At 41.5% G+C, this 23,823-nt stretch overlaps 1 protein-coding gene across 1 annotated transcript in view; it reads right to left on the bottom strand.

The window, feature by feature from the left end:
* CAST (calpastatin) overlaps window positions 1-23,823 on the bottom strand; it is a 770,242-nt gene that overhangs the window by 540,879 nt on the left and 205,540 nt on the right. The window contains exon 5 of the mRNA XM_086413227.1: window positions 21,387-21,544. The gene's annotated coding sequence lies outside the window, so the exon portion shown is untranslated. The remainder of the gene's footprint in view (window positions 1-21,386; window positions 21,545-23,823) is intronic.

Below are 23,823 nucleotides of genomic sequence, written 5' to 3'. Positions count from 1 at the left end.
TGTCCAGTTCTTCTGTGTACTCTTGCCACCTCTTCTTAATATCTTCTGCTTCTGTTAGGTCCATACCGTTTCTGTCCTTTATTGTGTTCATCTTTGCATGAAATGCTCCTTGGTATCTCTAATTTTCTTGAAGAGATCTCTAGTCTTTCACATTCTATTATTTTCCTCTATTTCTTTGCATTGATCACTGAGGAAGGCTTTCTATTCTCTCCTTGCTATTCTTTGGAATTCTGCATTCAGATAGCTCTATCTTTCCTTTTCTCCTTTGCCTTTAGCTTCTCTTTTTTTCTCAGCTACTTGTCAGGCCTCCTCAGACAACCATTTTGCCTTTTTGCACTTCTTTTTCTTGGGGATGGTCTTGATCACTGCCTCCTATACAATATCATAAACCTCCATCCATAGTTCTTCAGGCACTCTGTCTATCAGATCTAATTCCTTGAATCTATTTCTCACTTCCACTGTATAATTGTAAGAGATTTGATTTAGGTCATACCTGAATGGTCTAGTAGTTTTCCCCACTTTCTTTAAGTCTGAATTTGGCAACAAGGAGTTCATGATCTGAGCCACAGTCAGCTCCCCGTCTTGTTTTTGCTGACTATATAGAGCTTCTCCACTTTTGGCTGCAAAGAATATACTCAGTCTGATTTCAGTGTTCACCATCTGGTGATGTCCATGTGTAGAGTTGTCTCTTGTGTTGTTGGAAGAGGTGTTATGCTATGATCAGAGCATTCTGTTGGCAAAATTCTGTTAGCCTTTTCCCTGCTTCATTTTATACTCCAAGGCCAAACTTGCCTGTTACTCCAGTTATCTCTTGATTTCCTACTTTTGCATTCCAGTCCCCTGTGATGAAAAGGACATCTTTTCTTTGGTGTTAGTTTTAGATAACATTGGAAAAGAATGCAAAGTGAAAGGGGAACATAAGGAGCATCTTGCATATATACTCTTTCCAGTTGTGCTCTTCTTAATAAATGAACTCTCTTCTAAAATATTTGTTAGATAGAAGCAATTAATGCTGAGGCTCTATCCTTGCTCCGCTAATTAATTACAGCAAATGAGCCTGTAATGTGCATCATAACAACTTAATAAGCTGGCCCAAACTACTTTAGATTCTGCTATGCTAGTATTTCATCACGGCTGGGCTATTTAAAATAGTTAAGTAATATCTGAACATTAATAGCTTTTGAATGAGCTGTGTCCTTCAAAAGAAACTCTGGCTGAAACAGATGTGCTGTTTATCTGGAAGGAATGACAGTGAAGAATGTTGTAGTAGAAGTGAAGACAAGGAAAGGAGGCTGAAATGGGCAACACGAGAGTTTACACAAATTATCATCTTCGGTAATGTAACATCCCGCCCCCTGCAGCCATCACCCTGGCCAACCAGATGCCATTCCAACAGGTCCTTCACATTTTCCATGCTTGTTGGACATGTAGAGTTGAGAATCCAATAGCTGCACTAGCCTCTCTTTTTTGACACTGGTTACATTGTCCATTTCTCCCTCAAATGTCTAAGTGAACCTGGATCAAATTGTGACTAATACAAGCTCTTTAGTGATGTCTTTGCTTTTAATGAAACCTTAGAGGCAATTAGTGACTCACTGAGTCGAATAGACTTTGTACATCTGGGGATGACTTAAAATATGGCTTATTGTCAATGAAAGAGCCAAAGGCCCTGGATCAGCTGTGAATTATCTAAGACAAGATTATCTGAAACGAAAGCCCTGATTCCTTTCAAACCAAATGTCAATATATCTTCAAGGTAATAACATCTGCTATCAGCCTTCAACAAAAGTCAAGCATATCCTAGTCTCTCTCTCCTTGAAACACAAAGTGTTTACCATCCATAAAGGTATAATTCAGAAATTTACAGAAAGGAAGGAGAAAAAGGGATATCAGAGAGCCAATCTGGAGCTCAAGGCGAGCTCTGGAAGGTGGTCTTTTTGGCGGCCTCTTTTCCTGTTTATTTATATCAAATTTCTCTAGAACATAAAGCCAGGGCTCTTCAAGACAGAATGGAAAAAGCCTTGAAACAATCCTCTCGAAATATTTTTTAAACATGAGGTGTTTAGAGGCACAGGGAATGTGCCAATTTGACGAGCCAGAAGAAATTTTAGAAGCAAAGGCCAGTAACAAAGAGAAATAATTAATTGCCTCCCTTCCAATTTGTTGTGAAACCCATTATCTCTAGGAGGGAAATGGGAAGAAATGGAGACACACACACAAAACAATCTATGTTTGACCTAAGGGCCAATTCAATAATGGCAGAAACTATATTTGATCACAGTTCTTGATGTCTGTCCCAAAATACATTCTACCCTCAAATCTGTGATGCTTCTGGGATGAGAACTGTATGTACATATACTTTTAGAAGTGTTATTTTTTGGTAAATTTTGTGGACATAGTCACGACTGGACTGTAAAACTGGCTTTCTCATCCATTTACTCTCTCATACCTTCCCTCTCATCTCCTCCTTTTTCCTCTGAAGGATTTATTTTAGCAAAACCTTACTAAGATGTCAAATGAGAACTATTTCAAGTTGGTCCTCTCTCAAGGTTACATGTATTTTTAAAAATTCATTCCAAAACTCCAAAGCCTCCATAATTCAAAGGAGTACAGCACCTCTAGAATGACAGGGACAAGGATGAGAAGGTAGGTAGATGGTCGGGCCTCAGGGCCCTCTCAGTACAGCACTGATGCATTTCCTGCTCAGTCCAACCCTGAACACACAGGAGCAAGAACCAACAGGTGGAGAGAGAGAACTGCACTGTGGGTACTCTTGACCCAGGGAGTAGAGGTCAAAGGAATTAAAGTCCGGAGAAAGCTGTCCTTGATTTAGACATTTTCTTAAGAATGTTCCATGTCTAGAAAAATATCCCAACAAGCCATTTGGAAAGATGTAGGATCATTTTAAATCCCATTGATGCTTCAAAGGATAAAGAGGTTCAGTCAGCAATATATGACTAACTAAAATGTTTTTCTCCAAGTAGAGCCAGTCCTTTCTATATACTGGTGTCACTGACTGGCAGGCAATAAATCCGTCTGGCATTTTCTTAGAACAGAAAAATGAAGATAGGGCCAGATAATCTTGTCAGATTTCCATGACTCTTGCTATTCTCCAGCTTTTCTATTCTCGTCCATCACACTGCCCAGGTGGTCTTGAGCAAAGCCCCAAATGATCGAATCTGTTGGCTTAATGAGTTTATCCAACTCACCTAACTGTGGAAGCCTTCTCTGAAGTTCCATCACTGCACTTCACAGAATAGCTTGGCAGCCTTGATTTCCAATAACAGAAAAGGCCTCTAAAACAATAGCTCATTTGATTTGAACCATATTTTATCAATGACATATCAACCCTAGAACAGTAATTTCACTCAGAAAGTAAACTTCATCAGGATAAGGTCTCTCTAGCTTGCTCTTTCTCTCAGCACTAAGGCTGAGGAAGATATAAATGATGCAAAATATCTAAAGACATATCAATCATACATTCCAAAATAACTGCATAATTTTCCTTCAATCTGTTCACATTTATTATATATTAAATCATTTAATTTCCTCCTCTTTACTTTGAGTTGTTCCTTTTATGACCAGGTAAACTGAACAATTTAAGAAAATGATTGTATTAAGTTAGCCTAAGAAAACGGAATTTGATTTCTCCATGACATTAAGCAGCAAAAATGTTATGAAAACTGCTAGTGAAAAAGTAGGATACAAAATTTGTCTCTATGCTATTAAAATAACCATAATAAAACAAGCAACAGAAATTATTTATAGATGGCCAATAAAAATGTATGTGCATGCTCAGTGGTGTATCTGACTCTTTGTGACCCCCTGGACTATAGCCCACCAGGCTCCTCTAACCATGGAATTTTCTGGGCTAAAATATTGTAGTGAGTTGCCATCTCCTACTCCAGGGTATCTTTCCAACCTAGGGATCAAACCCATGTCTCTTGCATCTCCTGCATTGCAGATTTTTTTTACCACTGGGACACATGGGAAGCCCCCAGTAAACATGACAGATGCTCAACTTCAATAGTCACCATGAAATTGCAAATTAAAATCACAGTGTGATCCTACACATATACCAGGATGCCTAAAATGGAAAGACAGAAAAGGCCAAGTGGAAGTACCAGAGTTCTCATACACTGTCGGTGGACAGGAAAATTAGTACAGCCATTTTGGAAATTTGTCTGGCAGTACCTATTTAAACTGAATATACACATTCCCTATTGACTGACAACCCCAATTTTAGGTATACTCCCAACTGAAATTTGTATATACATTCACTGGACTACTTTTACCAGATTGTTCATAGGAGCAATTGCAATAACCTCAAATTGAAAACAATCCCAAATACACATCAATGGTTGAGTGGATAAATATTCACACAGTGGAAAACTCTACCATGATGATGGTAAATGATCTACAACCACACACAACGTCAATGAATCTCACAAGCAGAGTGTTAAACGAAAGAAGCCAGACACAAGAGTACATAATGCATGACTCCATTTACATAAAATACAAAGACAGATGAAACTAACTGATGTCTTGTTTGTATTTATGAAGGTTCAAAGAGGGAGACAAGTGCCCAGAGGATGGGAGGACTCGTCATCCTCTAAGATCCCGCCTTCTCCTGTGCAAGGCCCCCACCCCAAGCACTACACTCACGATAAAATGAAGACAGCCTTTCAAGTGAATACTGATGCTGAAGCACATGAAGCAGGCACAGAGCCACAGAGACATGCTTGATGTAGCCTCCGGGGCAGACAAGGACGTTGTGCTGCTCCTCCAAACACAAACCCCTGAGACCATCAGAAATCTTTGTCTTTAATTCTCCAATTTATAGCCCCGTTAAAGCACAGAAAATACTTTGATTTAGGCTATGGTTAGAAATGGAAACTTGTTAGTTGTGATGTGGCAGAGGGAATGAGTTGGCAAGGGGTGACAAAGAAGAGGAGTGGACTTATTTAATGCATTTCCAAAAACCATTATAGACTTTTACTTTACACATAATCCTTTTAAGAGAAGTTGCAGGTAGACAAGGCTCTAAGGTTCCTTTCAGTATGGTTAAACTGTGCACAAACAGACCACATGAAGGCTAAAAAGATATAAACAAGAGGATACTGCTGCAACCGAACATGACCACGGCAGAGAGAATCCGACACATGATGTGTCTGGGAGCTAGTTGTGTTGGGATTACCTGGCAAATGTACAAAAATGGAGTTAAACAAAGGTTATTCTTACTTGGTCAAAGGAGGGTTTTTTCCCCCTAATTTTTCTCTTCTTTTTGTTGATTCCAGACCTGAGAACCTTTTCCATGAAAGGGACCCTTCTGATCTATCTTTGTGCCCCTACAGCAGGGGCTGGTACAAAACATTCTCAACAAGTGATGTCAAATGGAAGAAATGTCACTATTGATAATTCACTCTGAAGCTCTCTCTCTCATCAGGGATTCCTGCTTTCCACCCATCTAATGCTTTGTGACAGAAGCCCCTCGAAGGGTCCCTCCACATCTCTTTTTCTGTCTTCCTCACCTGCAGGGTCCTTCAGAGGCACTTTTAAACTGCTTGTTTCCTACCCTCTGCAACACTCACCCTTTCCACCCACAGCCCTCACCTACCAAGTGCTCTAGGTTCAAAACATCTGATAGCAGTGCAACTCTGGGAGACATGCAGATGGCTCATAGGCAAGGACTGCTTCTCAGCCCTGCCTGCACACCGGAGTCACTCAGGAAACTAGCAGAACGTACTGATGACGGGACTCCACTCCTAGAAATTCAAACTTGGTTTGTTTGGGCAGATCCCTGGCAGCTGGACTTTTTAAAGTGCAACAGTTTTTTCTAGTCAGGTCTTGAGAACCACGGCCTTGAGGATAAATGCATATTCCCTAGATGTGGGGAACAGCTGTTAATGAAGCAGAACACACAGGGCAGTAAATAATGGACTCTAGACATCTTAAGAAATACAGGAAGGAAGTGGGAGTGAGGAGAGAACTGAGGTCCTGCCCTTGGCAGGGTTTGGGCTCCAATGAAAAGAAGCTGGCAACTCCCAGATGCACCTCTACTCAGTCCTAAGCAGCTGCCAACCAGTCAGCCTCTGATGGTTCTATTTGGAGAACTAAAGCCCAATTTTAATCTGAGGGAGAAAGGAAAGAGTAGGGACGGAGTATGCGATTCTGCATATGACAAGTTGAGGAGGCCATGCAGAGGGAACTTCCAGCAGCACAGCGCCTTTGGCCGCTTCTCTTCCTGCCATTGCCCACCTCCAACACCACCCTCCTGTCCACTGCACATGTTGTGTCTGTCCAGTGTCGGCACACATTCCCTTCTCACTCTCTCTGGACAATTCCTTTTATCATACAGTGACATCTGACAGGAGTGTTTTGGTGGTTGCCATTACTGCTTTAATTTTAAATTTAGATTCTATAATAACTCTTCACAGGGAAGACACCCCCCACCCCAAGTAAACTTCAAGCACAGGCTTTAGAACCAAAGCTACCAAAGTTTGAATGCTGATTTGATCATTTATCAGTCTTAAAATATGGGCCACTGATTCCCTGAGCTTCAGTTATTTTCAATCTATGAGATGGAGACAATACCTACCTTGCAAGGTTTCCTGAGGATTAAAGAAGATCATAAAAAAACATTGCTGACAATGGGAAGGTGCATAGTAAGCATGAGTTTTCTCACTGTCTAGAGAAGACAACTCTCTGACCTTCACTGTCCAGTATGGTCGCCGCTAGCCGCCTGTAGCTATTTAAATTTTAAATGAAATTAATTAAAAGCATTTAAAATTAGAAGTTCAAGTCCTAGTTTCTCTAGTCACGTTTCAAGTGCTCTATAGCCACACACAGTGATGTGCACACACACACACACACACCCATATTTTACTGGCTAGCACAGATTATAGATCATCTCTGTCACTATAGAATGTTCTAATGGACAGCATAATTATACCATCCGGCCTGCCTAACTGCAACTACAGTGAAGGCAGGAACCATCCATGTAACCCACTGGCCAGTAGTGAGGTTCAGGGCTAAATCCTTCTGTCAGAATAGTCTATTCATTGTGTGTTATGAAAGTTGCTCAGTTGTGTCCAACTCTGTGTGACCCCATGGACTATACAGTCCATGGAATTCTCTAGACCAGAATATTGGAGTGGGTAGTCTTTCCCTCCTCCAGGGGATCTTCCCAACCCAGGGATCGAACCCAGGTCTCCCACATTGCAGGTAGATTCTTTACCGGCTGAGCCACAAGGGAAGCCCAAGGATACTGGAGTGGGTAGCCTATCCCTTCTCCAGCAGATCTTCCTGACCCAGGAATTGAACCAGTGTCTCTTGCATTGCAGGCGGATTCTGTACCAACTGAGCTATGAGGGGAGCCATTCCATTCATAGCATAGCTGATATAGAGACTAGATTGGTAGTTGCCAGAGGTGGGGTGGTAGGGAGTGGGAGAAATGGGTGAACTGTTTTTGTTTTGTTTTTTCAATTTATATAAATTGAATAAAAATTAATTAATTAAACTAAAAGTATCAGCATGCTAAAAAATATTAAGTAAGTAAAAAAGAAGATGCTGAGGAACCTGAAAAGAAGTATGACTTACTCAGCAATTTTGCCAAGGCTGGACAGGTTATGTTAGTGTTCAGCTCTGGGTAAGCAAATAAATCCATCCAAGGTTGTCAAGCAAAGGGTATATTTGCCATGAATTTTACTTATTATTCACACACAGCTTCTAGACACTGCATTGGTCAATTTTGAATTCATTTCCCTAGCAACCTGGGCTAAATTAAGCAATACGACAGAGCCATGAGGCAGGGAGCCTTTCAAGAACATCTTAACCCATTATCTCAGACTTTAAACTTGCCTTTTATCTTAGTTGCTGTGCCAACAATTGTCTGCATCCCCAAGTCACTAGTTCAGGTCATGACTTGTTTAACAGAAGCACAAGAATGCGATGGGTCACAGGGTGTGGTTGTACAGGCTGTGCACTGCACAATTCCATGGGGTACCGTTTACAAAGTCATCATAAATTTGTATACTTAGTCCAACAGCTTCCCAGAAAACAGCAAAGTGCCTTGAATAAGGAGTAGCTTTTTCTGTCTTTTTAAAGGTACTGTGTATGTTAGCTGCAAGGGCGACTGCACGGGCCACTCTGTAGCTAGCGGCCAGAAACAAAGAATTCAGAATCCTTCATTTGGGGACAATTCAGCATTGGGGCCCAAGAATGTTCTGGACATCCACAGCAATTCTTTGTTTCAATAGCTGCCGGGGAAATTCTGCCTCATGACTCACTAACTGGACCAGCCTTGACCTCAGATCTAGACACTGGTTCTGACCAGGTTTCAAGACTAACACAGTGTTTTTCAAATCTGGTTCTACAATTCCTTGAGGAGTTTTAAAAAACCCTTTAGATAAAAAAAGTAGATTGGTACTTTCCAGTGGCAGATGGTGAGGAGTGGGCAAAAAGGATAAGGTGGTCAAAAGATACAAACTTCCAGTTGTAAAATAAATAGATCATGGAAGTGTAATGCATAGCATGGTGACTACGGTTTATAAAGTCATATTGTATATTTAAAAGATGCTAAGGGTAAATCTGGGAGAAGGCAATGGCACCCCACTCCAGTACTCTTGCCTGGAAACTCCCATGGATGGAGGAGCCTGGTAGGCTGCAGTCCATGGGGTCGCTAAGAGTCCGACACGATTGAGCGACTTCACTTTCACTTTTCACTTTCATGCATTGGAGAAGGAAATGGCAACCCACTCCAGTGTTCTTGCCTGGCTTCCCAGGTATCTCAGCTGGTAAAGAATCTGCCTACAATGCAGGAGACCGCAGTTCCATTTCTGGGTCGGGAAGTTCCCCTGGAGGAGGGCATGGCAACCCAGTCCAGTATTCTGGCCTGAAGAATGCCAAGGACAGAGGAGCCTGGCGGACTACAGTCCACAGGGGTCGCAAAGAGTTGGACATGACTGAGCGACTAAGGACAGCACAGCACCAAGGGTAAATCTTAAAAGATCTCATCACACACACAAAATTTGTAACTATGTGTGATGACAGATGTTAACTAGACTTATTGTGGTGAACACTTCACAATGTATATAAATATCAGATCATTATGTTATCCATCTGAAACTACCGTAACGCTATATATTATGTATACCTCAATTTAAAGAATTCTGATTCTGAACCACAGATTGGAGCAATAAATTAAAATCACTCTGGATAGGGCCTGGAGACCAGTATTTTATAAAAGTATCTAGAGTCCAGCATGGTGGATAACTGCTCCTCCAGCAGACAGAAAGAACAGGACGGACAGATGGATAAAAGAGGAACCTGATGCCCCAAGTCTGGGGAAAATTTGTCAAAATGGAAGCGGACTTTTAAAATGTGTTGCGCGGCCCTTTTAACCACTAGAACCAAAGGTAAACAAAAACGTTAAGCAACATGATCGGGTATTCACCAGAGCAGAGTGGGTCTTCATCATTTGTTTTTAAAGTTTAGAATTATACTAAAAATATAAACACATAACATCAGACTTTACTGATAAAACTGTTCTGGAGTGCTCAAACTGAGCTTTAAAGTGTTAAAAGAAGCAAGGAAGGAAGGAAATGACTGAAAAAGGAAGGGGGAAGTCGGACCCATTTAATAACAGAAATGAGCCCTCAGCTAAGCGCAGCAGGTGGCATGGCATTTCACAGTTTGAGGGCAGGAAGAAGGGGCTCACTGTGATGATATGAAAGATAAGCGGCATAACCACAGGGGAAGCCGACACTGTCTTCCCAAACTGCGGCTTGTTTATTGAGAAGACCTTGTGATTTCCTGCTAAATAATCCAAGTGTGGCCTAGTCCAGCTCGTTTCAGATGAGAATGGCTTAGTCATTTTACCCATTTCAAGAGTTTTCTGTGAGTCATGGGTTATACTCATTTCACATTCAGGTCTGAGATAGTCAGGCCCCCTTGAAACCTCTCTGGAATTAAGTCTGCCCAGCCAATCCTTTCTGCACTATCTCAGAGATGAGTCAGTGCTTTGCCGCCTTCCTCTGCCACCCGGAGTTAGTGAAAAATATTCAAAATTCCCAGAAAAGCAGAAGTATTCTAACTGGTTCTTAGTAAAACAGTCAATTTCATAAATGCATGATGTATTTTCAAGTGCATGTTCAGAGCCTAAAAATACGCATTTACTTTGAATTCCTCTACCGGAGATACATGTGTAAAAAAATTTAGGGAAAAAAACATATTTTCCCTCACCCCCATTTCTTCTTATACAAATCCTTTACTGCTTTCAAAAGCCAGTTTACTTCTCATATCCTCCATTAACTGTTCCCAACCCCAAAATAGCCTCTTCCTGCTCAGGATTCATATTGATTAACTGATCCCTCATTTGGTTTTATCCATATACTGTATTACTACACCTCTCCATAATCATTTAGCTTATCATATGGAAGTGCCTTTTCCACCTGTTATATTCTTCAAATATGCCCGTGTGTATAGTAGAAAAATACATACTTTGCAGCATTCACTGAATGTTAGACGCAGTCTCTGTTGTTTGCTGTTTTTATTAATAGTCGCTAAGTTGTGCCCAACTCTTTGTGACTCCATGGACTGTAGGCTGTAGTCAGGCTCCTCTGTCCATGGGATTTCCCAGGCAAGAATGCTGCAGTGGTTTGCCATTTCCTTTTCCAGGATATCTTCCCGACCCAGGAATTGAACTTGCACTGGCAGTGGGTTCCTTACCGCTGAGCTACCAGGGAAGCCCGTGACATAGTCTAAATTCACAAATCAATTTTATCCCATATTAACTATGCCATTGTTCCCTCTCTCAAAAGGGAGACACAATAATATGTCAGGATATAAGATAAGGTGCCCTGGTTTTCTTACAACTGTTGGACCCAAGCAGCATGGATGCCTGGATTCCTTTAGTGTGTCAGGTACCAGAAACATCGGCAGGGTGAAGGGCCTCCAGTGCTCCCCCAGTTGAGACATGTGTCTTGAAAGAGGTGTTTTTAAAGAATAGGGAGGCATATTGGTAACTAGATGATGGCATGCCATTGACTGTAAAACATCCTGTTAAAAACTGTTAACATACGAAAAAATATGTGTTTTTAAAATCAATGATATATGGTAAATAAATATGATCTTTTAAATGAGGCAACATGTAATAAAAGTTAGAAAGCCCCTTCATTAAAATGTTAAACTATTATCATAAATCAGAGAATAATCTATCTTAAAGAAAGATGTATCATAGACTTGCTTCTGAAACAGAGTGCCAGACAAGACAATCAGCCACGCTGGAGGCTGCTGATGGCCTAAATATGCCAAGTATGCACTTATGGTCCCAGAAGGTGAGCGTCCAAAGGGAACAAGGGCTATGGTGTCCTGCTGCTTCAAGAGTGCGTACAAGTCGCAAAGTGTAGTTCTGAAAGAACATAAGAACATGCGATCCGTGTTTATACAAAAGGAGGTTGCTGTTTTGTCTCTTGGAGTCCTTAAGCAGCATCAGTTCAGTTCAGTTCAGTTCAGTCACTCAGTCTTGTCTGACTCTTTGCGACCCCATGAATTGCAGCACGCCAGGCCTTCCTGTCCATCACCAGCTCTCGGAGCCGACCCAAACCCATGTCCATTGAGTCGGTGATGCCATCCAGTCATCTCATCCTCTGTTGTCCCCTTCTCCTCCTGCCCTCAATCTTTCCTAGCATCAGGGTCTTTCCCAATGAGTCAGCTCTTCGCATTAGGTGGGCAAAGTATTAGAGTTTCAGCTTTAGCATCAGTCCTTCCAGTCAACACTCAGGACTGATCTCTTTTAGGATGGACTGGGTGGATCCCCTTGCAGTGCAAGGGAATCTCAAGAATCCTCTCCAACACCACAGTTCAAAAGCATCAATTCTTTGGCACTCTGCTTTCTTCACAGTCCAACTCTCACAGCCATACATGGCCACTGGAAAAACCATAGCCTTGACTAGATGGACCTTTGTTGACAAAGTAATGTCTCTGCTTTTTAATATGCTGTCTAGATTGGTCATAACTTTCCTTCCAAGGAGTAAGTCTTTTATTTCATGGCTGCAATCACCATCTGCAGTGATTTTGGAGCCCAAAAAATAAAGTCTGACACTGTTTCTACTGTTTCCCCATCTGTTTGCCATGAAGTGATGGGACTGGATGCCATAATCTTAGTTTTCTGAATGTTGAGCTTTAAGCCAACTTTCTCACTCTCCTCTTTCACTTTCATCAAGAGGTTCTTTAGTTCTTCTTTGCTTTCTGCCATAAGGGTGGTGTCATCTGCATATCTGAGGTTATTGATATTTCTCCTGGAAATCTTGATTCCAGCTTGTGCTTCTTCCAGCCCAGCATTTCTCATAATGTACTCTGCATATAAGTTAAATAAGCAGGGTGACAATATATAGCCTTGACATACTCCTTTTCCTATTTGGAACCAGTCTGTTGTTCTATGTCCAGTTCTAACTGTTGCTTCCTGACCTGCATTTAGGTTTCTCAAGAGGCAGGTCAGGTGGTCTGGTATTCCCATGTCTTTCAGAATTTTCCAGTTTATTGTGATCCACACAGTCAAAGGCTTTGGCATAGTCAATAAAGCAGAAATAGATGTTTTTCTGGAACTCTCTTGCTTTTTTGATTATCCAGCGGATGTTGGCAATTTGATCTCTGGTTCCTCTGTCTTTTCTAAAACCAGCTTGAACAACTGGAAGTTCATGGTTCATGTATTGCTGAAGCCTGGCTTGGAGAATTTTGAGCATTACTTTACTAGCGTGTGAGATGAGTGCAATTGTGTGGAAGTCTGAGCAGCATATTCACACACCTGTTCACACCACTCCATCAGTGGCTAGAATCTGCCTGCATGTGTGTTTCAATAGGGAGTGTGTCTTGTGCACTGCTGTATTTCCTCAAGGGCCTTGCACTTGTGTCTGCCACATGGTGAGTAAGCCCTCAGAGGACTGTGAAAAACATATGTGCAAAGAACTATTGAAGGAAAAACTTAGTTCTGGGGTCAGTAGCTACCTAAGCGAGAAAGTGAAAATGAAAGTCGTTCAGTCATGCCTGACTCTTTGCAACCCCATGGACTATACAGCCCATGGAATTCTCCAGGCCAGAATACTGGAGTGGGTAGCCTTTCCCTTCTCTAGGGGATCTTCCCAACCCAGGGATCAAACCCAGGTCTCCCACATTGCGGTTGTATTCTTTACCAGCTGAGCCACAGGGGAAGCCCCAGTGAACCCATAAAGAATAAAGCATGAGATTGCTGCTTTGCAGAATATTCAAAAAGAAGGGTGAGTGATGCGGTTCTGAGGAGAAGACCCACGAAGAGTACCTTTCCCACACACTATCTCTCAGGCTATGAATGAAAAGTAATCCAAAACAATCTTTTTAGCAACTGGTGTCAATATCAATAGTAAATTCAGTCATTTTTGCCTTGTATCCTTTCTATCCCAAGACATCCCAACTTTTTCTTTAACTATGAAGTATATTCATATAGATGTATCTAAACTTTTCAGGTGGAAATCTTTCCTTTTTTAAACCCAAATAGACCTGTAACCTGCTGATGTTCCAGCATGTAATTTACAACATATTTAATCAGAACCCAACGGTGCAGGGATCCCTCTACACTGCAGTGTTTGAATCTAAAGCCCAAGAAGCCTTGAGCACAGGATCCTTCTAAACGCAGATAAGAGAACAAATTAATTTTTCTCTTGCCCTGGACTTCTGTTCTTCATCAAGGCCTGCACTGAAGCACAGGGATGAAGAGCCCCCGGGCAGCAAAGATCCACGCAATTGCTGCTGAAATGTTCCTTCTGGCCTTGCTCTGGGTGCTACTGCTGTGTTCCTTTCCGGGCCTACAGTCAGTCAGGAGCCATCTGGGCTGCCTGGCCTGAGAATGCACAAGGGAAAAAATATGGCATCATACAGATTTCACCATGTCTCCTGCCGGGGGAAGAGAACATAATCCACCTTCGTTACCAATTAAACACCCAACAAGTAGTGCATTCCTGGTCCCCCATGCCCGGGCTGGCACTGCCTGGTGCTGGTTTCTGTGGGGGAATACTGCAGAAAATTTAGACTCAGTATCAGTCTGCCCCCTTCTGATGTCTATGTCAAAAGCTTTCTCTATCTCTTTTATACTTTAATAAAACTTTATTACACAAAAGCTCTGAGCAATCAAGCCTTGTCTCTGGCCCTGGATTGAATTCTTCTCCTCCAGAGGCCAGGAATCCTGGCATCTTTTGTGGCTCAACAGCAACCTGTCATCTTGGGGGTTCATCCAGGACTCTTCAGGACAAAGTAAGGATACTTGGAGCTCTAGTTCTTTGTTCTTCTAGTGAACATGTTTTCCACTGTACTTTACTAACTCTACAGTGTGCTTGTGTGAATGAATGACATGCTCTGCACAAAGCAAGTGAGGAGACCTGCTCTGCAGTTCAGCGGTGACCCCATACGGCTTATGGCAGAAACCCTGTGTGTGTGGGGGGCGGCGGGTGGTTTATACTGACCTGCCAATGGACTTCCCTGGTGGCTCAGAGGGTAGAACATCTGCCTACAATGTGGGAGACTCGGGTTCAATCCCTGGGTTGGGAAGATCTCCTGGAGAAGGAAATGGCAACCCACTCTACTATTCTTGCCTGGAAAATCCCATGGATGGAGAAGCCTGGTGGGCTGCAGTCCATGGGGTTGCAAAGAGTCAGACACGACTGAGCGGTTTCACTTTCACTTTTCACTTTCATGCATTGGAGAAGGAAATGGCAACCCACTCCAGTGTTCTTGCCTGGAGAATCCCAGGGACGGCAGAGCCTGGTGGGCTACTGTCTATGGGGTCACACAGAGTCGGACACGACTGAAGCTACAGCAGGAGCAGGATGTATATGTTTCAATCATCTGTCAGATCAAATCAGATCAGTCGCTCAGTCGTGTCCGACTCTTTGTGACCCCATGAATCACAGCACGCCAGGCCTCCCTGTCCATCACCAACTCCCGGAGTTCACTCAGACTCACGTTCATCAAGTCAGTGATGCCATCCAGCCATCTCATCCTCTGTCGTCCCCTTCTCCTCCTCCCCGCAATCCCTCCCAACATTAGAGTCTTTTCCAATGAGTCAACTCTTCGCATGAGGTGGCCAAAGTACTGGAGTTTCAGCTTTAGCATCATTCCTTCCAAAGAAATTCCAGGGCTAATCTCCTTCAGAATGGACTGGTTGGATCTCCTTGCAGTCCAAGGGACTCTCAAGAGTCTTCTCCAACACCACAGTTCAAAAGCACCAATTCTTCAGTGCTCAGCCTTCTTCACAGTCCAACTCTCACATCCATACATGACCACAGGAAAAACCATAGCCTTGACTAGATGAACCTTTGTTGGCAAAGTAACTTTCAAAAATGAAGTGGCCAATTGTATATCCAAATAAGATCCTAAGAAGCAAGCAAGAACAACCATTATATAAATGGTTTAAATGACCCATACATTGCTTGAGAACCAGGAGGATGCCTTATTCATATTTGTATCCCCATAGCCTAACGTGGTGTTCAATATATAATAGGTATCTTATACTGCTGAAAGAATGATTGAACAAATATCTTACATGAAGATGGATGCCACCTGAACAGAACAGTCCTAATGCTTAATTACCTGTCCTCAGTTCAGTTCAGTTGCTCAGTCGTGTCTAACTCTTTGCAACCCCATGGACTGCAGCACACCAGGCCTCCCTGTCCATCACCAACTGGTCCACAAATTCATGCTAAGGCCAAAAGATTATGTATAAAGGCCAAAGTACTCTGTGGCACCATGGTTAAAGACAGATCAAAAGGAGTGGACCATATAGGATGGTGATTTCCCAAGTGATGTCAGTGGTAAAGAATCTGCCTGTTGATACAGGAAATATAAGAGATGTGAGTTTGATCCCTGGGTTGGGAAGATCCCCTGGAAGAGGGAATGGCAACCCACTCCAGTATTCTTGCCTGGAGAATCCCATGGACAGAGTAGCCTGGCTGGCTGCAGTCTATAGGGCTGCACAGAGTCGGACAGGACTGAAGCAACTTAGCATGTACATATTGGATAGTGGCCAGTAGAGTCCTCTGGATGCGCTCTCTCAGAAAGTACAAATACAAGTAGCACAGAGAAGAGGCTCCCAAGCCCTGCTCTTGAATCAGGCGCACCAATGACCATCTGGAAGACAGCGACCCAGAGTGGCTCATTGCCAGCTGTGCACTTACGAGGAACCCTATCGCTCCTGGCAGATTTCCCCTAACTATGTTCTGAGAAAAAGAGTTCTAAGAGATGACAATAGATATTGCTTGATAATAGTCTGGGAAATGCTGAATGCCATGTCCTTTCCTGATTATTCGCAATGTCCACTTGCATGTTAAAGTCTCTTAGAAATCTTGCTCCAAAAAAAAAAAAAAAAAGAGAGAGAGAGAGAGAATTTAAGCCTTTTTTGCAGAGGGACCCACACTCTATTTTGAGGCACACATAACTTCCAAAGTGTAGCACAGGACACCTGATTTGAGAAATAGTGACTTCTATGTATCTCTTCTCTCATAACTTGAGTAACTCGAAGTAAAAATTTGCCTTAATTATGGGACTTATAATCATCATTCTCAGCAAATGAGCCTCCAACTTGAGATAATGAAGCCACGGGCTCAAAATTAGACCAGGCCCTTTTCTATAAAGCAGTTACTCAAATTGTAACATGAGTCAAAATTTTGGGTTCCAAAATTCTTAAGACTTCATGACTTCATTCAGGAATCCTAAAAACAACTGTGGTCATCATCCATTAAAAATGCAATTTTCACAGTGTTCCACAGACAGGGAGATAAAAGTCCTTTGGGCTGATTTATTTTCATTAGTGCCTTGCCAGTAAATATGTAAACAATTTTAAAGCAGGGCAATGCACATGCCGAGCATAATAAAACCCATCTTAATTGCTGCTCTACCAAGGAAAAGAACTCTGAGTACCTTGTCAAATAAATAAATGATCTATGTCTTGTCACTTTTCTTTTCGTCAGTAAGTTTAATAAATAAAATTGATGGTTTTGGAAAGAGCTTTAGGTCAGTTCTTCCAATTGTAACATTCCTTGACTTAAATATCAGTTACCACAGCATTCCAAACTTTGAAGCAAAAGCTGTTTCCTGCATTTATTTTGACACATATCATAAAGCAGCATCAATAGCGCTCAGCCCCTCAGCCCTGGCTGGAGTTTTTCATGATACATGCCTGCTTTTACTTTTTGCTTTTCTTCACCTCACTGCTTTCTTCTGCCAATCCCCACTTTGCCCCAGAGCATGACTCATTAAGCTCATGGTAGAATAATTACTTTGTTGTGTTTTCTTATTTTTTTAAATCATTTGATGTCTGCAACATAATCTAAAAGGAAATGCATTTTATTTCACCTAAAAATTTGAATTAGGATCATGAATAACTGAAAAGGTTTAGCAATGAGCAAATATACCTAATATATACATTTTTTAAAAATCTTTTTTGGCCTCACCACGCTAGAGGCATGTGGAACTCCCTGGCCAGGGATCAAACCCACACCAGGGTATTAACCCCTGGACCACGAGGGAAGTCCCAAACCAAACATGCCCAATATAAAAGAGGAAAGGTGAGAATAAACTCCAATAGTTACAGGAATAGAAAAAGCATAGTCTGTAAAGGTATGTGTATGTATGTGCTAAGTCAATTCAGTCCTGTCTGATTCTTCATAACCCTATGAACTATAGAGTGCCAGGCTCCTCTGTCCATGGGATTCTCCAGGCAAGAATACTGGAGTGGGTAGCCATGCCATCCTCCAGGGGATCTTCCTGACCCAGGGATTGAACCCGCATCACCTGCGGCTCCTGCACTGAGGGCAGATTCTATACCACTGAGCCACCAGGGAAGCCCCATAAAAATATTTACTAGTGATTTAATGGTGAATTCATCGAGACATAAAACAAAAGCAAAAAGTAAAACAAAAACCTTAATTCTCACCTGCTCCCAAAATAAAATATTCCTGAAATTAGATACTCTTCTCCTATCACACATCAATCAATGCCTACTTTTGTAACTATCAGAATAACTGAGTAAGATTCCAACCACAGATCTATACATGGAAACATGGTTGGCTTTTACCCTCAAGAGCTAAGGAAGTAATGATCCTCGAATTTGGAAACTGCTATTCGGAAACTGCTAAGAGAGGAACTTCCAGATGTTCAAGCTGGTTTTAGAAAAGGCAGAGGAACCAGAGATCAAATTGCCAACATCTGCTGGATCATCAAAAAGGCAAGAGCGTTCCAGAAAAACATCTATTTCCAGAAAAACATCTATTTCTGCTTTATTGTCTATGCCAAAGCCTTTGACTGTGTGGATCACAATAAACTGTCGAAAATTCTGAAAGAGACGGGCATACCAGACCACCTGACCTGCCTCTTGAGAAACCTATATGCAGGTCAGGAAGCAACAGTTAGAACTGGACATAGAACAACAGACCGGTTACAAATAGGAAAAGGAGTACATCAAGGCTGTACATTGTCACCCTGCTTATTTAACTTCTACACAGAGTACACCATGAGAAACGCTGGGCTGGAAGAAGTACAAGATGGAATAAGGATTGCCAGGAGAAATATCAATAACCTCAGATATGCAGATGACACCACCCTTATGGCAGAAAGTGAAGAGGAACTCAAAAGCCTCTTGATGAAAGTGAAAGAGGAGAGTGAAAAAGTTGGCTGAAAGCTCAACATTCAGAAAACGAAGATCATGGCATCCGGTCCCATCACTTCATGGGAAATAGATGGGGAAACAGTGGAAACAGTGTCAGACTTTATTTTGGGGGCTCCAAAATCACTGCAGATGGTGATTTCAGCCATGAAATTCAAAGACGCTTACTCCTTGGAAGGAAAGTTATGACCAACCTAGATAGCATATTGAAAAGCAGAGACATTACTTGGCCAACAAAGGTCCGTCTAGTCAAGGCTATGGTTTTTCCTGTGGTCATGTATGGATGAGAGTTGGACTGTGAAGAAGGCTGAGCGCCGAAGAATTGATGCTTTTGAACTGTGGTATTGGAGAAGACTCTTGAGAGTCCCTTGGACTGCAAGGAGATCCAACCAGTCCATTCTGAAGGAGATCAGCCCTGGGTGTTCTTTGGAAGGAATGATGCTAAAGTTGAAACTCCAGTACTTTGGCCACCTCATACGAAGAGCTGATTCATTGAAAAAGACTCTGATGCTGGGAGGGATTAGGGGCAGGAGGAGAAGGGGACGACAGAGGATGAGATGGCTGGATGGCATCATGGACTCGATGTACATGAGTCTGAGTGAACTCCAGGAGTTGGTGATGGACAGGGAGGCCTGGTGTGCTGTGATTCATGGGGTCGCAAAGAGTTGGACACGACTGAGCGACTGAACTGCACTGAACTGAACTAATAGGCATTCTAATCTGAATGTATAAATGCTAAGCTCAGGTTAACGCACAGGAAAATGTAATAAATAGGTGAATACACTTTAGGTGACTAGAAGATCTGAGAAATACTTTGATAATTTGATACCCACACTCTTCCTTATTAGCTAAAATACCTTTAAAAAAAAAATTAGGTTTCACATATGTTGCTATCCCACTGACTATTTCAGGGTGTCCATTTTGCTTTCCCTGTACAGATAGAGCTGTAATGATACAGGAGTAAAGCAGGTGGGCACCAGGGCTCTGGGCACTCAATCTATTTCTATGTGTGTGTTCTAAGTCTTTTCAGTCGTGTCCAACAGTTAGCAACCCTATGAACTGTAGTCTGACAGGCTCCCCTGTCCATGGGGTTCTTCCTCTAATTCCAGTTTTAAGAAAAATCTACTCAAATCTGGGCATCAAATAAGTGTCTTAACACATTTGGTTTTAGGAAGCTAAAGTTAAATTCAAAGCCAGGGCCGCATAAGGAAAGCAATTGTCTAAGCTGAGATGGGATAGCCATCACACTGGTGAAATTCAAAACGTACAAAATGGTCTCCTGCTCGAAACATTTTCTGCCCTTGCCTGGCTATTGTCATTAGAGTTCATCACACTGACCAAAATATCCACTAGATACTGATTTCAGAAATTCAAATGACACTAAAAGCTGTTTGCACTTTAGTGTAAGTTAGCTTGATTTGATTTCTATCCTTTCAACAGAAATGGCAGCTTCTAGCTGTTCTCAACCCTGGCCTGCACACTTAGAATCACCCACGAATATCTGAAAATGATGCAAATGCCAGGGCCCCACCCCAGAGATGGTGTGGTTCTGGCATACTAGGACCTAGGCAGCAGCACATTTTATAAGCACCCAGCTGGCCCTGGTATGTGCCAGGCTTGAGAATCACTGGTTCAGACACTCTGCCTCCTGTAAAAAGAAGTAATAACATTTGCTGACCATGTCCGTATTTTCTGTGGTTTCCATCCTGCAAAGATTAACCTTTCTCACAGAAGGCTATATTAAGAGAGAGAGAAACCATCACAAAATCTACTCTGAAATAAGAAACAAAAGTTGTGTGGAAAGAAGATTAAAGGAGGGAAAGTCTGTTTTTGGTGATGTTAAAAAAAAAAAAAAAAAAAAAAACATGTTATCTGACTTCTTTGGGATATAGGAGACATGATCCCATTTTCTTAAGTAATCCTTTAAATATGATTCACTTTGAACTACATACTTCTTAACTGCCTGTGAGTCTTTATGAAGTTTACCACAGCTGCCATATGATAAGAGTCAAACCTTAACTGGCAGACTCCAGTCATTCTGAGACCACTAGAATTTTGACTACAAAGTAGGTTCAACAACCAACAAATTCAATTGCTATTTCTTTTCATGACATTTGATCAATAGTACAGATCTGCAATATGTAAGTCAGTCTGGATGAAATACCTATATTTCAGGAATCTAGGTCAGAACATTATTATTACTGTAAGAGGTTAAAAACAGACATCCAACTTCACCTAAGGTTCTTACAGGAAAATTTCACATATAAAATAACTCTTTCCATTAAAATGTGAAACTTAGAAGAATTAACAATCAACACTCTCTGCTACTAACTTTCTGTGCAATCAGATAGGTTGCTTAATATTCTGTGAGCTTCAATTTCTTCATTTTTAAAATGGGACTATTATTATCTACCCTACTTCCCTTGAGATTTTCTTAAAGATTTTGTTACAATGCTTGTGCACTTGAAAAACTTCAAAACACAATACAAAGGTAAGCTATCAGTAGCCACTTAATCATAAGTTTTATGAGGGCAGAAACAGTTTCTCACAGATTTATGCATTCTCCAAACTTAGCACAATACCAAGCATATGGTAGGTACAAAGTAAATGAGCAATATTCATTAAATAAATGAATGTGTGCGTTCTAACTAGCTTCAGTGGCATCCGACTCTTTGTGACCCTATGGGCTGTAGCTTACCAGGCTCCTCTCTCCATGGGATTCTCCAGGCAAGAATACTGCAGTGGGTTGCCATGGTCTCTTCCAGGTGATCTTCCTGAATCAGGGATTGAACTCGCATCTCTTACATCTCCTGCATTGGCAAGTGGGTTCTTTACCACTAGTACCTGCTGGGAGCACTGCAAAATATATGATCATATTGAAACTCACAGAAAACATGAGCTAATGATTATAAGTAAAATGCATTTTTGGACTTTTTTCCCCCTACCACAAAAGCTACCATTGCCTTTATGAAATCAGTAACCATATATTTAACTTTTTTTTTTTTTTGCCACTTTTTCCTATGAGCTAATAGGAAAACCTCCCGAAGAGAAGCTTTCATTGAATGTCACATAAAATTCTCCAAGAATCAACTAAGAGTATGTGGAGACCAGATGCAATCTGCATTCATCCACCTATTCACCTATTCTTGGACTGTGAGCTTACATTCCACTCCTATCTCTAACACAGAAATGAAGTAGAAAACAACATGAAAAGAGTATACTCTTCAACTTGGCCTCCTAAGTGATGTTAAATGCCAGCATTCTTGGTGCTGAAAACAATCTTTGTCTAATGGGCCAGAGAACAAACCAATTGAGGCATTTTTCAAGTTTTTTGGAATGAAGTTACTCATCACATGCTTGTATTCATTAGACTTAGGCAAGAAGAAGGCCCTTGACTATTATACCACAACCACTAGTTGAGCTATCGAGGTCTAAGTTTCTCTCTAGAGAGAATGGTGACTGGTTGATGTCAGTGATACACCAGTTCATCTCATCTTTTACTTTCAGAGACCAGGAATAAGTTTCCAAGACTCCTTGTATAGTAAGCATGCATTTTCTTTGCTTTTATTTAGAGTGTTTCTGAAAGGTTACTACTATGCTTCCTCCTTCCCATTCCCCTTCCAGTGAATCTGGGATTCTTGGACAGAAAAAAAGCTATCAAAATGTGGTTGGATGAATTTTCTAGGTGCCATCCATCCCAACAGGACTGTACTTTGGAGTAATTTATTAAAATATCATTGGTACTAACACATATGCCATACAGAACTTTATTAAGTAACTTACACACGTTTATAAAATGACTTTACAATTATGCTATTTATTGATAAGCTTTTAATAAGTTATGCCTTTATGAAGAAATTAGCACAACTGGAAACTGGTTTATGGTCCTGCTATATTTGTGCACCAATGATACTGTAGAGCAGAAAACAGGCCAGCAAAGAGCAGGTGTTCAACTTTCAACAGATAGGAAGCCTTAGTAAACAGTTAGATTATTGGCTCTGAGCTCAGATCAGTTGGATAAACAAAGATCTGCCCAAGTAAGGAAGGACTGCTCTGTGTTTTTTCTCTGATCTTCCATCAATCAGTACCACATTCTGAAGTTGGGTTTCCAAAGACAGACACAGTCCCATTCTTCTCCTCAGGGTCATCCCATATCTAGACTGTTGTTGAAGCAGGGGAGCCACAATTCAGAAGAGGATATATTAAGAGGACATCCTGATGCAGACTATCCACTGCATATCTTATATTTAACCTACTCTTTTTTTTTTTTTTTTTTAACCGAAAGAACCCTGCTTTTATCTAGGGTAGCAACAAAACATTGCTTAAAAACTACATTTTCTCACCTCTCTTGCATTAGAATTGGGCATGTGATACAATTTGACCAGTAAGAAATAGAAGTTGCTGTTAATGTGTCCTAAAAAGCTCCTTAAAAGGAGAAGCAGACTCAGGAGGCTTGCACTCTATTGCTTTGGGCTCTTCCCATTTTTCCCTGCCTGCAATGGGAACACTGGTGGCTGTAGCCACAGTGGCCACCTCCAGAGCCTGAGAACGAGAATCACACCTTCAGGCAGAGGAGAAACCTAGAAGGTCCTGGGTCCCTGATGAATCTGCTGAGTCACCACGGAGCTGTCTACTGCAGGGTCTCTGCTATGTGAGAGAAAAATAAACTCCCTTCTGTTTTAAGCCTCTAGTTTGGTGGTTCCTATTGGTTCATAGCAAAATATAATTTCTGACTGAAATAAGTCTAGTCCTAAAGTTATCAATCATAACATAAGAGGACTTGAAATCATGTCATTTGAGAAAGGTTGAAGGAACTGGGGATTTACATCTGGAAAGAAGGAAGTGGAAAATATAGAAAATAAGTATATTCAAAGTTGTGAGTCACTGATGTATGAAGAGCCACAGAAGCCAAGTTAGAAAGGATGAGTGAGAACAAGAGGAGCAGACCAGCTCAAACTAAAAGATTTTTCACATAATAAGACCTAGCTGCTCATGGATGGGGTTCCATCAGGGGAAGGGTTCAAGTATTAGGATGAATGTCTATTCCACAGGAATACAGTAAGGACAAGAAAACACTAAATGGGATAGTTGGGCAGGATGATATTTACTTACATTTCCACACCCAATCCAGAGAG

This window comes from Bos grunniens, chromosome 7 (assembly GCF_055505025.1).
Source record: "Bos grunniens cultivar Pamir isolate PY7600 chromosome 7, Bosgru_T2T1.0, whole genome shotgun sequence".
Classification (NCBI taxonomy): Eukaryota; Metazoa; Chordata; class Mammalia; order Artiodactyla; family Bovidae; genus Bos; species Bos grunniens.
This window is presented reverse-complemented; position numbering and strand designations above follow the sequence as displayed.